This window comes from Nelumbo nucifera, chromosome 3, assembly GCF_055504915.1.
Source record: "Nelumbo nucifera cultivar China Antique chromosome 3, China Antique-T2T, whole genome shotgun sequence".
Lineage (NCBI taxonomy): Eukaryota > Viridiplantae > Streptophyta > Magnoliopsida > Proteales > Nelumbonaceae > Nelumbo > Nelumbo nucifera.
In genome coordinates, this window is record NC_142651.1 from 58,923,857 (window position 1) to 58,942,180 (window position 18,324).

An 18,324-nucleotide genomic window follows, 5' to 3' on the forward strand; every position below is an offset into this window, starting at 1 on the left:
GTTGCTTTGATCCTGTTTCTCGGAAATTCTATGTCTCCATGGATATTACTTTCTTTGAAGATGAGCATTTTTTTCCTATTTCTCCTCAGGGGGAGTGTAGGCATGAGGAGAAACTGGTTCAACTTCCTTTTCTTCCTGATCCTTCGCCATTGGTTCAGCCTCCTTCTCTTCCTGATCCTCCATCTTTCCGTGTCTTTTCTCGTCGTCGCAAAGGCCAACCAAATTCAATAGCTGTGGAGAATCCAGAAGTTATACCTCAAGTGCCATCAAACTCCTCGGGGGAAGACCATACCCACTCAGGTAACTTGACTCCCAATGATGTTCCTGACTCCTCTGTTGCTAATGATCTTGATCTTCCTATTGACCACAGGAAATGTGTTAGGTTGTGCACCACTAAACATCCCATTTCCAACTTTGTTTCCTATGAGAACATTTCACCCTTATTTTGTGCCTTCCTTACCTCCATTGACAGTGTCCTTATTCCCAAGAATGTGGCAAAAACTCTTTCACTACCAGAATGGACAAATGCCATGAAGGAAGAAATTAATGCCCTTCATAAAAATGGAATGTGGGACCTTGTTGATCTTCCTAAGGGAAAGGATCCAGTTGGATGTAAATGGGTGTTCACGATCAAGCATGGGGCTGATGGAACCGTGGAGAGGTATAAAGCTCATTTAATGGCAAAGGGGTTTACTCAAGTATATGGACTTGATTATGCAGAAACTTTTGCCCCTGTTGCCAAGATGAACTCTATTAGAGTTCTTTTCTCTCTTACTGCTAATCTGAATTGGGATCTACATCAGCTTCACATCAAGAATGCTTTCTTGAATGGTGACCTTGAAGAGGAAGTTTATATGGTTCAACCCCCCGTGTTTCTAGCTCAAGGCAATGAACAAAAAGTGTGCAAGTTAAAGAAGTCTTTATATGGGCTGAAGCATATCACCAAGAGCTTGGTTCAGCAAATTCTTTGCTTTGGTTCAACAAAAGGGATACAAGCAATGCCAATCAGATCACACACTGTTTGTGAAAAGGGGAGAAGGCAAAATGGCTGCCTTAATAGTATATGTGGATGACATAATTGTTACTGGTGACTGGAAGGATGAAATTCAAAGGTTGAAGGGTTTCCTTGCCACTCAGTTTGAAGTGAAGGATCTAGGACCTGCCAAATACTTCCTTGGAATTGAAGTTGCTCGATCAAAAAAGGGTATCTTTATCTCCCAAAGGAAATATGTCCTAGATTTGCTTCAGGACACTAGAAAGATGGGGGTTAAGCCAACTGACTCTCCCATTGACCCCAACCATAAGTTAAGTGACAGCCAGGGTGAACCTTTTAAAGATGTGAAACAATTTCAGAGGCTTGTAGGGAGATTGTTATATCTCTCTATGACCCGTCCAGACATTGCATATGCTGTTGGTGTCTTCAGTCAGTTCATGCATGCACTTAGGTCCACTCATCTTGAAGCAACAGAGACGATACTAGCCTTGTACCTTTCAATGATGCCATCAACATGATATTTGATAGTAAAAAACCCACTTACAACCTACTGGATCCTTTTTTTCAGGCAAATCAACCACTTCCCAAGTGTCATTCTTATGCAGGGCATCAATTTCTGTTCTCATAGCATCCCTCCATTCTTGAATAGTAAGAGCTTCTGACACAAACCTAGGAATTGGGTTAGAAGCAGCAGAAGAAAGGTAGGCAAAATATGAAGGAGAGAGCAAACTATAAGAAATGTGTTTGGAAATACAATGTGCAATACATTTCCTTTTTCCTTTCCTAATAGCAATAGGGATATCAAGGTCTGAGAAGGATGACTCCAAAGGGGCTGTATCAATACCTATTGTCTCTTCTGTGATTGGAAGTGCAGGAGGCTCATGTGCTGTAGGGGAAACAATCTGCTCACTTCTGGTGCTCTGCCGTTGGTACAACCTACGATTAAAAAGAGGACGGGGAGGTAAAGGAGGAGGGATAGGAACACTGGAATGAGAATAAAATGATTGATCCTCCCTTGACTCATTTGAAGGAGGAAGAGTCTTAACGGAAGACTCAACTGGGACAGGAAGGGGAAGAGCAAATAATTGTGACAATTTCTCCCCCTTTGGACAATGCCTCTCCTGAGAAGAATCATAAAAGGAAGAGAGCTCATCAATGGTGACATCCATTGATACATACCGAGTGTCAGCCTTCAGATTAAAACAACAGTAACCCTTTTGTGTGGGGGAATAACTAAAGAAGAGACACTTGTGGGCTTTTGGTTCAAATTTGTCCTTGAACACTTGGGATATGTATATAACAAGTGCAGCCAAAGACACGAAGAGGAATAGGAAAAAGATCATTGCCTGGATGAAGAAAACTGAAGGGAGACTTAAACCCCAAAACCCTGGATGGCATACGGTTGATTAGGTAGATTGTAGTGAGAACAACATCACCCCAAAATTTTGTAGGGACATGTGAGGCAAATAAAATACTTCTTGCAACTTCAACAATATACCGATTTTTTCTTTTAATAACTCCATTCTGTTTTGGGGTCCTAACATAGGAGCTTTGGTGAATAACCTCAAAGTCAGTGAGATAATAGGTCAGGTTTTTCTCAAAATATTCTTTTGCATTATCTGATATGAAAATTTTAATTCTGGTATCAAACTAGGTTAGGACAAATTCATGGAATTGCCTCATAAGTCTGGGAATTCATCACTGGACTTCATAAAAAATATCCAAGTGAACCGAGAAAAGTCATCAATGAATAAGATTGTTCAAAATATTTAAACTTAAAAATTAACTTTAAATTTCATAAATTACAATGATACTATTAAAAAATAAATTACAAAAATTAAATCTATGATATAAAATATTTTAGACTAATGAATATGGGAATTTTCCTACTTTCCCGTATTAAAAAATTAAATTTAAAATATAAAATATTAATATATATTTATTAAACCAAAGCAATCTGAAATAATAAAAAACCGACCAACTTGGGTTGAGTTTGATCGCATTGTTTATTAAATAGTTAAAATATAAAACAATTATGTACTCTTATATATTTCTATTGTTTAACTTTCGCTTAAAAAAGGAGGTCCCCATCACCATGCCTCTCCTTGCTCCATTATCCCCATCGTGCATTCTATTTGACTTTCTCTCCTCTCCCCTTTCCTCCACTCCCATTAAGCCATGTCACCCAACTACCTAAAAATATTACTATAATCTCTCTAGGAATCTCATTTAAACCAATATGAAAGTATCATGTTACCCCACTCCTTAATCAATTCCTAAAATGCATCCCCCCAATCTATATCCACTCTCCCTCATTTAAAATATTCATATTTATTAATAAATAGTTAAATACGGTTAATATTTAATCCCACCCATATTCGATGAATATTAAGTAGTGTTATTACCAAAAGATAATAAATACGGATAGTAAATTGCCAAAAATTAAATACTCTTATTAGTACAGTTAGTAAATTACAAAAAATTAATAAATATATTATCATTAATTAACTAATTAACAACATTTTATAGAAATTGAAAACTCTTTAACTAATTTCTATAAAATTGAGAATTATATTTAACAATTATCAAAGAGTATAAAATTTTAATTATTGTTATTATTATAATTAATAACCAAATACAAATGGGGGAACAAAATATTATAATGTTGGAAAATGAAATTATTAATTAATTTATATTGAAAAATAAAAGATAAACTAGTGTAATTTTGTTAGTAAACTACCAAATAAAAAATATATTTAATAACAATTTAAAAAAAAGTTTCTATAGATCCCCATAGTTACAAAAATGTAATAAATTTCTCAAAAATTTTCATTAAACTATATTTTCCCAAAATAAAATTTTTGAAATTAAAAGATATAAAGTATTTGAAAGTTTATTTAAAATGCATTAAACAAATATTGAAAATTATTAGAATATTTTGGAAAATTTAGGAAAATTTATTACATTTGATAGATTTTGGAAAACCATTGAAAATTTATGTAATTTTCATTGCAAATTATTGAAAATTATTAAAGATAAAATGACTATGGGAAATGGAAAACTATAATTGGAACAAATAATTACACAAATTATTGAGATAAATTAGTATAATATTGGAAAAAGGAAATTATTGGTTAGTTTAAATTAGAAATTATTAGATAAATTAGTATGAATCTGTAAGTAAACCATTTATACAGAAAATGAATTATTTATTAAAAATTTAAATAAATTTTCAGAATTACACAAGTATAATAATTTTTCATAAAATTACATTTTTGAATATTAAAGACAATTCATGTGGTTGATGGGAACAATTCATGTGGTTGACGGGGACAATATTAAAGTCAATATATCCTTTTGATCATTTCTATTATCAAATTGAATATTGGGTTAACGGGGACAATGTTTTCAAAACTAGATCAAACCAGATGGTTAAACCAAAAAAATTAGGAACCGAACACCGTTTCACCTCAAAACCGCTTTTGGTCTAAAAACAATTTATTTGGTTAGCAAACCGCTGACCTGGGCAGTAAAACCGTCAACCCAAACAACAGTTTTTGTCTTTTTTTCAAATTTTTATTTTATTTTTGTCAGAATGGGTCATCCATTCGGATCAAATAGTCAGACCATTTGACCCCATAACGATTCCCTATCCGATCCAATTTTAAAAACCTTGGATGGGGAGTGGGTGCCTTGCCTTGAGCTTGGCTTGGTGTGCGGCATGGCCTGGCCCATGGACTAGCCCGACCCATGGCATGGCATGGGCCTGTATGGGCTCGAGTTGTGGGCCGTGCCAAATTGACCCCCCAAATTATCTTAGAGGAGGGAGGCACGGCCCTGGACACCTCGTGGGACAGCATGGCACGACTCACGCTTTGTGCGGGCCACATGCGGGTCGTGTCGTGTCGACCCAACATGACCCAATTTACACCTCTACTTAAACCCACCTAATACTGGGGACAGGGCAGGGAAATTCGTGGATTCTTCGTCCTTAATGAAAAGTGGGGTGCCTTGCCCCTGAACTCGCTCAACATTGAAGAGTGGTTATCTTGCCCTGAACCCGCGTGACACTGGGGATGTGGCAGGGATGGGGTAGAGTGTCTTGACTATGGGGCAGGGAAAGGGATTGAGAGCATGAGAGAGAGGGGATTGGAATGGGACTCTAGTAAAGAGGAGAGGGCTTCCACGTGGCTACAAGGAAGGAGGGATGGATGAAAGAGAGAAAGAAAGAGAGGGAATTAATGAGAAAGCAAGAAAAGGGGTTTGGAGAAAAAAAATGCACGATGATGTGGACCAATTTGCTTTATATGTATATTCCAAAAAACAAAGAGGGGGAACTTCATTCATTCAAGGCATAATTACAAGAGTTCATGGGCATCCCCTATTCACACACTATATTGTTATATTTATAAGCATTACAAGCATAAGCTAGTTTGTAGGCTTATAAATTCAAGGTTCTATGCTAATATGGTTTATACATATAATATCAAGAAACTTGATGAGATTCCATGTTTCCTCCCTAAGAGGCTTGATGGTCCAATCTTCCTCCTCTTCACCATAGAAACTATCAATAACCTTAACTAAAGCAAGAGATTTAATTTGCATCTATATTGCTTGCATCAGTCCATCCAGGAGGGACCACCATTTAGCCTATAGAGATCTAGATGCTTTGATATGTCGACTTGCTGCATAAACAACATTATTGGTATTATCTAGGATAACAAAACCCTAGCTGCATTCCTTGTTTTAGTTTGAAAGGATCCATCAATATCAATATATAGAGAGAAGTGGACTGATGAGATTAAATGGGCATGGAGATAAAATGTAGATCAAGGAAATTCTTCTGAAGTAGAGGTCATATAACTAAGTTATGCTCGACCAATTGGACGGGATTCAACACCTTATCATATCCCAAATTAGTACAAACAGGATTTATTTATTTTTCTACTTATCAAACTCTTTCCTTTTTAAAACTGCGGCATACAAGGAGTTCTAGGCTCTAGAAAACAAGGAGTTAATGCTATTCTTGTATATTTTAATTTCCTAGAGAGCTTAATCCTATGAGTTCAAATAAGGAAGTTCATATAAAAGCCTTAGCTTCAGCCTCTTCGATCTACTCAATGATGTATTTTTAACTTCAATATATATATATATATATATATATATATTAAAGGAAGCCTTTCAAGCAACAACCCCCCACCATTCAGACACGTGGCTCTTTTAAATTCAGACACATGGCATTTTTTGAGAAGTTGCTGTTAAACCCCACAACCCACTACCACCATTCAGGCAAGTGGCCTTCTCATTTTCTAGAAAGTTAGATACATGGCAATTTCTAAGAAATTCTTGCTAAATCCAACAACCCACTATTAAGCTATAGCTCCCCACCATTCAGACACATGGCCTTCTCATTTTTTCTGGAAATCTAGACACATGGCATTTTTTGAGAAGTTGTTGCTAAAGCCCACAACCCACTACCACCATTTTCAATTCATTCCTAAAAAAAATGTAGAAAATGCAAAAGTGGTTATCCATAACTACTTTTGCCTACATTCTATCAATCTCAGTTAATCATTAACCCTCTAAATATCATAACAAAAGAAAACTATCCATATTCTAATAATTATTGAAAAGCTATTTTTTGAAATAAATATTTTTAAAAATTTTAAAAATTATCTAAAATATTAATAAAAATAAATTTAACAATATTGATTCCATAATGTAAATTTAACATTATTGATTCCCCGTACTTAGTACGGGGTCATTCACTAGTGATGTATGTAAAAAGATGAACAAGGCAATGGCTAGCTTTTCGTGGAACCAAAAAAATGAGAGGATAACCCATTGAGTAGCTCGGAAGGACCTCTCTCTCCCTAAATCTAAAGGAGGTTTAGGCTTTAGAAATTTCCATTTCTTTAACTTATCACCCATAGTAAAGGTTGCTTGGAGCTTGCTGAAAAATTAGGATGCAATGTGGGCAAAGATTCTAAATATATTTTCATTTCTAGGAAACCTTTTTGGGATCTCATCTATCTTGGCTTAGAGAAGTATTCTCCATGGTAGGGACCTCTTGAAGAAGGGTGTTATCTAGAGAGTTGGTTCAGAGCAGATATTGATGTTTGAGAGGACTCATAGGTCCCAACTTTGCCTCATTTCAAAATTCAATCAAGAAACTCCAAATTCTTAAACTTTAAAGGCATCTTAGCTCATAAACTAGCAAGCTCGAACCTAGAAGGTAGATATCCTTAGAAGTATATTCGTAGAAGAGGAGGTGAAAGGTATCTTGTAGATACCTCTAAGTTGGTTAATGGTACAAGACATTATTGCATGGGGACTATCAAAAGATGGCAATTTATTGTTAAATCAACTTACCCCCTGGCTCTATAGGAAGGCTCGAAAGTGGTAAATTTAAATTTCCTCTCTTCTACACTAGAAAATACTTTGAAAATATTTGGAAACTCAAGACTGCCCTAAAAAGTCAATTTTTTTTATCTAGAAATGTGTGAAAGGATCAATCTCCTTGTTGATGAAGCTAAAGGAAAGACATGTTACTAATGATTCCTACTCAAGATGTGGTGAACAATTAGAATTGCAAAGGTATATGTTCTCAACTCAAGCCCCCCAATGCAATAGGACTTTCAATCCTAGTTTGCCATGTGGCTGAATGATAATGAAGACGATTGTTCTCAATAAAGGAAGATTATAGTAGCAAAAATATATTGATTGATATGGAAATCCAGAAATAAGTTGGTCTTCCAAGGTGAAAATGACCATCCTTACAAGATTATGGAAAACTCTCTCTCTCTCTCTCTCTCTCTCTCTCTATCTCTTGTTAGACAATGTATGTCCTTTGCTCCAATCAGATTGATGTGCACAAATATTTATCAGTAAATGAATAAAGTATATTATTGTTTTATGTTAATTGGTATTTTTTGTGAATTACTCCTTAAATTGGACACTTGTGAGATTTATGTTAGTTTAGAATGTTCTCAGTCATTGGATAAACTTGAGGAGTTTATCCTACCAAGGCTGACACTAGTGTGATGTCAAATTGGTGAAGTAGCTTGTCTTAGCTGCTACGATTAGACTCCAAGCACAGCTAGTGGGTGTTTAAAAGAAACACTAAACCCATACCAATTTCCAGTTATGCCCTATACCTTAGAGATAGATGGACAAAACTAGAAAGTTGCACTTAACCCTAGACTTAATTATGATATTGCACTAGGTATTGGACTGGATTGTCTTTAATGTGACAACTAGTGAGATTCATTAAGGATCAAATACTTGGGCATATTGGGACAGTTTGGGAAATTACTTGAGTGGGTCATCATAGTGATAGGATCGACCCCTTCGTTAGACAAAGTGAATATTAGGCTTTGCACTCTTTGTAATTGAAACCAAGTGTCAGACACTTTAAAGTATGGGATTGTCTAGAACGCATCAAAAAGACAAGTGCAAACAATTTAGAATCCAAGACCAACCGTTGCTTATTTGTAAGCTACCCTAAGGGCTCCATTCGGTATCTCTTCTATGACCCAAGAGAATAAAATGTCATTGTTAGTCGAAATTCCCACTTCTTAAAAGAGGAATACACCTAAGCAATAATCATCAAGAAGTTATGGGAGATAACTCATAAGTTCTATATGTCGATACCTAACCTAAAAGATCTACTCAGGCGTTTAAACCTCCTGTACATTTTGGATATGATCAAGAAAGTTACTTAATGGAAGCCATGAACAGTAAAGAAGATCTCTTAACTTAATAAGAAAGCTATGTTAGACATAGACTCCTTGAAGTTGGTAGATGCCATGAAAGTCGAGATGGACTTAATGAATATCAACAGAGTTTGAACTCTTGTGGACCTGTCCCCTGGGTTATGGGAGAGCTCAAGAGTTCTTGATGAGGAGAGCTCAAGAGTTATGGGAGATAACTCATAAGTTCTATATGTCGATACCTAACCTAAAAGATCTACTCAGGCGTTTAAACCTCCTGTACATTTTGGATATGATCAAGAAAGTTACTTAATGGAAGCCATGAACAGTAAAGAAGATCTCTTAACTTAATAAGAAAGCTATGTTAGACATAGACTCTTTGAAGTTGGTAGATGCCATGAAAGTCGAGATGGACTCAATGAATATCAACAGAGTTTGAACTCTTGTGGACCTGTCCCCTGGGGTTAAAGTAGTTGGTTGCAAATAGATCTTTATGAGGAAGAAGAGCCTTGATGGAAAAGTTGAGATCTAAAAACAAGCTTTTAGATGTTGGAACATCCATTTTGACTTAACAGTCAAGTAGTTTAATTTTAAGCAAAATCCGAATGAACCTTTTGTTTATAAAAAGATAGTAGGAGACAAGGTTGCACTCTTAATTTTATATGTATATGACATTCTGCTCATTGGCAATGAAGGAATGTAAGCAATGGTGAAAGTATAGCTTTCACAACAATTCTCCATAATGATCTTAGAGAAACTTTTTATATCTTGGGACTTTGACTCTATAGAGATAGATCGAAGAGGTTACCTAGATTGTTTCAATCTGCTTATATTGACAAGATTGTCAAAAGAAACATGCAAGATTCTAAGAAAGGATTTGTTCATTTCAAACATGAAATCACTCTCTCCAAAGGAATGTCACCTAAATCCCTGAGGAGATAGAGGACATGAGAATGGTTCTCTATGCCTCTGCTATAGGAAGCATCATATATGCTATGTTGTGCACTCAACATGACATTGTTCATGTTATTAGTGTTGTGAATAGATATCAATCTAAGCTAGGACAAGAACACTGAACAACTATGAAGAACATACTAAAATACCTACGAAAAACTAAAGATTATTTCCTTATCTTCATTGGTAGTTCACTATAAATGATCAGTTATATATATAAATGTAAACTTTCAATTTGACCCAGATGATAGAAAGTCTACATTTAGATACATCTTTATATTGAGATCCTGTGTAGTGAGTTAAAAAACTATTAAACAAAGGTCCACAATAGAATCCATGACTAAGGCTGAGCACATTGCTGCTAGTGAGGCTGCCAAAGAAGCAATTTTGATGAAGAAATTCGTCTAGGAATTAGGAGTCATATCATCCAACACATTTTTTCAGATTTGTTTACATTGGAGAACAGGTCAGAGATCGTGTAGAACGATGGAGAAAGAGATTGATGTGGAAGTAGTAGATCGATGGTTTCTTGCAATTTGTCAGGATTAAATTCGGACCATCACGCTATCAACCCTAGTTGTTTAATTCTATTATATTGCTGATTATTTTCTGATTTGATTGTTAATCATACATGAGATTTTTTAGATCATAATATTTATGAATTGATGCATGTTTTGGGCATCGAACCCTAGGCCGATTTGATCTAGTTTTGGTCCACCTTACATGGGTTTAGATTAAAGCAAGATAAGCCCATTTTAGCATAGACCGAACTGCTTTTTACAGTTGGGCTCATATACCAAGATAAGTTTTATTAGATAATTGGGTCCAATAATGTGATGATAATGTATTAATTTAAATGGATTTGAGTTTTATAAGATTTAAGTTGATTCTTGATCAATTATGTGTGATGTGTTATATGAATGTGATTTGTACATGGGCCATAAGTGATTGACCCATACAAAGACTTTATGTGGCTCTCTACGCCCTTCGTGGCTGAATGCACATTATTGCCATGATGTTCATGGATCATTGAATGATCTCCCTCATAATGGGCCCTTCTCTTATTTCCCCTCTAAAGAGGGAACCTGTGGAAACCTTAGCCCGTTTAGGATCCACTTAAATATGACTTTGTGAAAGTCAATGGGAGCCATTGTGGTAAGACCTAAAACCAACATAGGGACTGATATAGTTGTTCCCTCATCAATAATATAAGTGGTAGAAGATAGGGAATATCATAAGATGACATCTTTAAAGGCTTTCAACCATTAGCATGAAAGTAGACTGAATTGGTGGGTAGAGATATACCATAAAACTGGGCCATCTGTTTCACTAAGGCGGTCAGTTGAATTGCTTCATTGGATGATAGAAGCGTCATAGATTAATGGGAGGGGCCTATCCTAAAATGGAAGACTCTTTCACGATACCTTGGGGCTTCTGACATAACGGGCCAACACTTATCGGTTAGAAAGATTTGACATAAAATGACTATGAACCTTTTCTGGTGGAGGCCAAAGGGGAAACTCATGAGACATGAGTGGATTTATGATCCTCAATAGAAAGTGATGGGGTTATACAATTAAAACACTTGGCCTCATGCCGCTATTGATTTCCCACATTTCTAGAGGCATCAATAATGTCTACATCCTTGAGATAGAGGGAAATCTTAGAGTTAAACAAATGGAAATGGAATATAAAAGTTCATTTTATGGTAGATAACATGAAACAATAATCGGGTCATGGACTAATTATTCATTCCATTTGTTAGAAATGACATACAAACCATTCGCTAAACTGCTAGATGATAACAAACTCAAGGGATGACCCAACTACACAGACTGGATCCGTAGCCTTAACCTAGTTCTTATGTCTAAAAAATTACACATAATTGCCAACGACAAGGCATCAGAACGTCCTGGTGAAAGAGCTTCTAAGGCAAGAAAGAAAAAATATCAGGAATGGGAAGAGAATAACTCTCTTACCCATTGTTATATCATCACCTCACTAAACAACTCTATTTAGAGATAATTTGATAAAATAATATCTTATAAATAAATCATGGGTAACTTGAAGGTCATGTATGAGTAGTATCATTTTGCATGACAAAAGGTCCTCAAATTGTTGATGATCAACTAAGATGTTTGAGAACCAGTCGGTTCATGACCATGCCATGAAGATGGTAGGGTTCGTAAATGAACTAGAGGCTCTTGGCTTTAAATTAGATGATGATACAAAAAACTTATGCCATATTGAACTCTCTGCCCACATCCTTTAACCAGCTTATCCTCAACTATAACATGAACAAGCTAAAAGCTAGATTGTGAAAGTTTAGCAATATGTTACAAAAGGTCAAGGAATTGATTAAAAATGACAAGTCAATAGCCATGCTTATTGAAGAAGATAAATCTAGCAAGAAAAAACATAAGGGTAAGAAGAGGCTTCAAAATAAGGGTGGTAATTCAAAGAAGTAGAAGAGAGACAGATCATTATATGAGTGTTAGTTTTGCAAGAAGACTGGGCATTGGAAGAGAAATTGTCCTTAATATTTAGAATTCCTCAAGAAGAAAAAAAAAAGGTTTTTTCGAAACTCAAGTCATAGAGACTAACATGTTGGTCATTTTTGCCTCTTGGTGTATTGACTATGGGGCTTCTACTTATGCATGTAACATTTTGTAGGGGTTCAAGGAAAGCAAAAGACTGAGTGATGATGAGATCATGCTCTACATGGGTACATTTGCAACCATTGCAACTATTACTATAAGATCAGTAGATTTAGTTTTTACAGAAAAGATATTTACCCTAAAAGATTGTCTTTATGTTTTATAACTTAGGAGAAATTTGATTTCAATTTCTAAGTTACGTAAGGATGATTATTCTATTTTATTTAGTAATAAGATTATAGTTATATTGAATAACAAATTCTTTACTTATAGAGAACTTAAGAATGGTCTTTATGTACTCTATAATTCTCTAAAAACAAGTGTGACTGAAACAACCTCAGAATACATCCCCATGAAAAGAACACGAGAAACTATTAATTCAACATGCCTGTGGCATTACTGACTTGGCCATATAAATATAGAACAAATTACAAAGTTGGTGAAGAATAATACTCTAGATTCTCTAATAGTAGAACATCTACCAATTTGTAAACCTTGCCTTCAAGGCAAAATGACAAAATGACCATTTACAAGTAAGCCTAAAAGAAGTAGAGGCACATTGAACCTTAAACATATGGATGTATGTGATCCCCTAAATGTTAGGACACACAACCAACATTCTTATTTTACATCTTTTATTGTTGATTATTCTTGGTATGGCTACATGTATCTCATAAAGTATATAGTTCTTAGTGTTCAAAAAGGTCTTTCTACATCCAATCTAACCACGCTATTAGCAACAGAATTAACTTGCATAAGTTTAGATGGACCATAGTCCATTAACTTGCGTGTGACAAAGTTCATGACATGACTACACCTTCAATTGCTAATCTTCACAGATTCCTTAAAGCTTCACAAGAACCAAGAAGCATTATACTCTTTCATATTGACACAAAAAATATCAATTTGCATATTAGTACCATCAGTAGGAGTAACAATGGTAACAACATCAGGACCATATCCCCTTTTATATTCATTGCACTCCATCCAAATCATTTGGACTCAACAAAGAATATATTTTCCTTCCATTTTGTTCCATGCATCATATCTTTTCTCAAAGTACAAGTCTTCAAAAATTTCCCACTACTTTTAACCATGTTACTGGACTTTTTCACATCTTGTAAAAAACTTCAACTATTTCTAAGTTATCCTTCATCAAATCTTCCATTGAAGGACCATTACCCATAGTGTCTCTAGCTATCCAAAATATTGGGAAGGGCGGTCTCTATATGGACCTAATTGTTTTTTTACACAAAGTAGATGCCCTCAGACTTGAACCCTCACACACTTATCAGCGTTAGATTTTACAATTGCACCAAGCAATGGCCCCTTCACTAAATTCAGCCATACATTCTTCATCACTAAATGGTGTCATGATTAAAAAGCTTAGTGATCCCCTTACTTTATAAAAAAATCTGGGATTTGCTTTAAGTTCACTTACCTTTTGACTCTCACCACTTATCCATCTTAGTATACTTATTTCAGAGATTCTCATTCTATGGACATCTTGTCCCCTGACTATTCACTATCCTACTTCAAAAGCACATTTTTTTTTTTATAATTTATCCTTTAATTTCAATGGTGATTTAGCATGTCATAATCGCATACTACTATGGAAGGGTGCCACTAATTCTCAACTTGTCACTTGGTTGGATGGCCTGATATGTGGTACACCCACCCCGCCTATAAGGAAATAGATAGACATTGTCTCAACCCATATCTTATAGGTTGTATAATTAAAAATCTCTTTTCTTCAAAAGAAAAAACACAAGTAACATGCTTAGAGACAGCTCTATTATTTATTGGGCTTATTCTGTTTGACACAATAATAGTTGGTTATACCTAAAAGGCCTAATTCCCAGTCATTAGCCAATGTTTGTCTGACAAGATCAACTACTTGAACAGTTTTATTGCTGGCCTAACAAGTGGTTCCAAGTGCAATTTTCTGGTATAACCATATGACAAATGGTTTTAAGTGCAATTTTTTGGTCAAACACCAACTACCTCATAGACACAACAGATTAATATTTCCAGACCCACCATTAAATGGATCCCACTTAAGCTAGAGACGACTAATCACATCTTTTCTTTAATCATGAAATAAAGAAAAGAATATAAAATACATTCGTTGATAGCTAATGGAGAGAAAAGAAATACCCTAATCACTATATTTTCACTAATCACATCTTTATCATCACTCACAAATAACTCATGAATTAACTCAAATAATGCTCACATAGAGAAAGACACAAAACCAACCAATATTGAATGAAATAGTAATAAACAAACCAAAGAGCTAGATCAACCAACCTTTCTACAGTATATTATTCTCTTTTGTAATTGTTTAATCTCTCTTCTAGTGAGTTATATGTATTTTCATGTAATTCTATTTTTCCTTAGGCTGCGTTTGGTTGGAGTGCAAATCTGAACCGTTGCAAATTTGCATTCCGGTTCAGATTTGCATTCGTTTGAAAGTTCAAAAATACACCTGTTTTCGATGCAAAATGCGTATAGACCAAGATTTGCATAAAAAATAGGTGAAAATATTGCTTTATAAAAAATGAAGAAAATTTTGCCACGATTTTGTTCAAAGTAAATAAGATAGGTTTCGACTGTTTTCTCTTCGAGAGTTCCGTAGAGAAGAGAAAGGTTCTGCGATAAAGGTAAGAGGGCTCTGAACTCCAAATCCATCCATCTGCCAAGGTAATGAGAGATCTGAACTTTCATTTTGATTTTCTTTTCGATTTTAGGTCACTTCCCTCGTCGAGAATTCTTGGAAGAGTGGAGGATTGAATTGTGGAACGAGAATTCTTATTATAGATACCACAGAGGTTTTTGAGCCAAAAAAAAAAAAGATGGATAAAATCCTGTACCTTGTTGGAGTTTTCAAATTGTTAGGAGTATTGCTCCGCGGGGAACTCGTTTCATGTCGGCGTATTCATGCCGGTTAGACGTCGGCCATGAAATCCATCACTATACCGAGCAGATCACGGGCATTCACATCTCGGTCAAACGGGACTGTGCACGATTCTCTCATGAATCGCCTTCAGCAAGGTATGGCATTCAGGGTCTAAACGTGGTATTTGAGGAAGAAAATTTTATATTTGAAGACTTTAATATTGCCTTGTTTGGTGTTTTGGGTTTTTGTCTTAACTTGTGGTATGTCTTCTTTCCCCTATGTTCTCTCATTGGTTTGTGTTAGAAAAGTCCTGGTGGTCCAATATCACTACTCTAAATCTTAGTTTAGCCTCTTGTTTGCTCCGGTGAACAAATCTTCTATGTGCTATTAGTTATTTCATTCTAGCCATATTTTTTCTCATGCAGTTCTGCTCAGCTTTTTTTTTTTTGTAATCAGATATACTGTGTTCGTTAAGCGAGTTGTAGTTTGCTGTTTCTGTTGCCTCCAAGAGGAAAGAATGGGTTATAGTTCTTCTTGCTAGAATTCATATTCAGCTTTCTAGCAGATTCTGGATAGACCAAATTGGTGGAACTTCAGATCTATACCTACAAGAACAGGGGTTCTTTTCTTGGGCTGGTAAGCAGCAAGTGTTTGTTGAGATGTATCGTTGATTACAGCAAGTAAGATGCATAATGGCTGTTTGATGTTAGTATGGTTATGGAACCCTCAATTGCAGCATTTCCTTATTGGTGGATCCTTGGCAATGCATGTTGCAGTAAGCAGCAATATTCATTATGCCATGTACATGTTTGATGAAATACCTAAGGGAGTACATATTTTAGTAAGGGGGAGTCTTTTGTCTTGTCTAGAGGCAGTTTGTTTTAAGTTGCATTTGTTTCATCATTCAGTTATTCATTTATTTTTTATTGGTGTCCTCATTCAGTTATTTGATATTTTAAAAGTCTTCAATGGTGTAATATCTTTTTCTCATACATAAGTTTTTGTTGAGTTGGTAGTATACCATTGTGATTGGGGAATGTGTAGAGAGGTAGACCTGATGATTGGTTGTCTTAGGGTAAGAATTGTTGCCCTCCATAAGTACCATGTTGGTTTTGTCTTGGCTAAGATCCATTTGTCTCCATGAGTACTACCTAATCAGTTGAAAATTTGTGTTGACGTAAGTAATAGCTGAAAGCATTGTGTGTACAGTCCAAGAAAATTGGATCCTTGTTAGTGTAGGAGTGCTAGTATACCACCGTATTCAAGTTACCTTGTTTGAGAGAAGCTCTACAGATTAATTATTCATGTTGCTACCAAGATTACATCATTTCTTTCCTGGAAAGCTAGCTAGTGCTAGCTTGAGAAGCATTGGAGTAATTAGACTATAATGAGTAGGAGGAATGAGATACCTTAACAAGAAAATAATATTCAATGACTTCAACTGTAATATCAACCCATTGTGCTCTAGTTTACAATTTGGACAATCTAGTGTTAATATAAAGCATCTCTCTTAGAGAGAGGCTTTTTTTTGATAAATGATAGAAATTTATCAAAAAAAAAAAAACTCTCTTAGAGAGAGGTAGAGGCATGTGGTATTGTAATTTGTAAGTTTTATTGTTTATTCTATCTCACCTTATGCACAACAGGCTATCTATAACTTCATTCTCCATTTTGATTAAATGAATCACAAAAGGACTACTCTCCAAGCTTTATGGGATTAAGACAAGGGGACCTGCTATCCCCTTTTTCCAAAATAGTAGCAAAGGGTTGGTGAAATGTACTGCAGGCTTCACAAAGATCGGAGGCAATCTACTTCCTCCAAGGGAAGCATTCACTTAGTAGTGGCCCTTGTCAAGATCCTAATGCAAGACTAGCTCATGGAGAGAAATATCAAATTAACAAACAAATGTGTGTTACGTGAAGAATCAGAGGAGGATGCAGACCATTTAGATGCAGACCATCTAAATATTGATATTACCCTCTGCCTCTTAATGTCTTTATAATGTATTCCCATAATTTAATCTGTAGTATCATATGTTTTGTTATCAGCATGTTCATTGCCATTTCTGTGGGTTTTTTCTAGACATGTTTTCTTGTGGTCTGCATGTTTTTGCCAAAAGTTAGGATCACTTATTATTGAAGGATTTTAGTCATTTAAAGAGGCAATTTCAGATATGGTTATTCATTTTTTTTTTTACATTTTTTGTTCTGTATTTGTAGTAATCAATTGTGCTTCTTTGACTTTATAGGGCTTAATTTAGTTTTAAGTGTATGTTAGTAGAAACTTAGATGTTCTTTCAACTGGCTTAGTCCTTTTTAGAAATCCAGTTTGATGAGTTATCTTTATCTTTATTAATTAAACCAAGATTTCTCATGCTAAGATGTTCTTTCAAATGACATTGATTCATCATGCATCTGTGGGGTCAAGCTCTGATTCAGCTCTGAGTTAACAAGAAAGTGAGAAACCCCCTCAGCAACTTTCTTTCATACCCAACTCTATGGCTGGCGCCTGGCAGCATATATGATAGTACATTTGACAGAAGAGGTCAAAAGGAAACTATGGGAAATTAATGCTCTTGAGAGGTCAACTTCCAAGAGGAGAACTGCCAAGAGGAGAATTGCCGTGTTGTAGCTGAACTAGGAAGTGATTTCCTTGGAGCATATGTGATTTCCATGGCCTCTAATGTATGTGTTAACTATTGGTGTTCAATTTTTGGTTTTGTGGCTGGGAGAAAACTAATAGCTACATGTAACAAGGATTTCTTCAATAAGTCGTTAAGTTCAGCCAGTTCATCTCTGCCCAGTTTTTATTTTTTATAATTTATTAATGAATCTGTTATTTTTTATATTTGTTTAATGGCATGAGTAGTTGAAACACCATTGGGTAGCAAGACAGTTGTATTGGCATTGATGAAAAGGCCAAACATCCACAAAAATCCTATTCTTATTTGCATCTTTGAAAACAAATGAGCTGAGTGCAAAGTGGGTATGTAAATCTTGAACCACTTTGCACTCACATGAACCAAACATTTTTGTTTTGCACTCTACAAATTTGTATTCGTACTCCTTCCAAACGCAGCCTTAAGAGTGAGGTTGCACCTTGAGTGG

General features: G+C 35.4%; 1 long non-coding RNA gene across 2 annotated transcripts; it reads left to right on the plus strand.

The window, feature by feature from the left end:
• The first annotated feature begins 14,838 nt into the window (after nt 1-14,838).
• Nucleotides 14,839-18,072, plus strand: LOC104602156 (uncharacterized). 2 transcript variants are annotated; one of them, XR_002022926.2, is made up of 3 exons: nt 14,839-14,980; nt 15,068-15,371; nt 15,673-18,072. It is a non-coding gene; the product is annotated as an uncharacterized LOC104602156 (long non-coding RNA). The 2 variants fall into 2 exon arrangements; XR_736036.3 differs by having other exon boundaries at nt 15,068-18,072.
• The last annotated feature ends 252 nt before the right edge of the window (nt 18,073-18,324 follow it).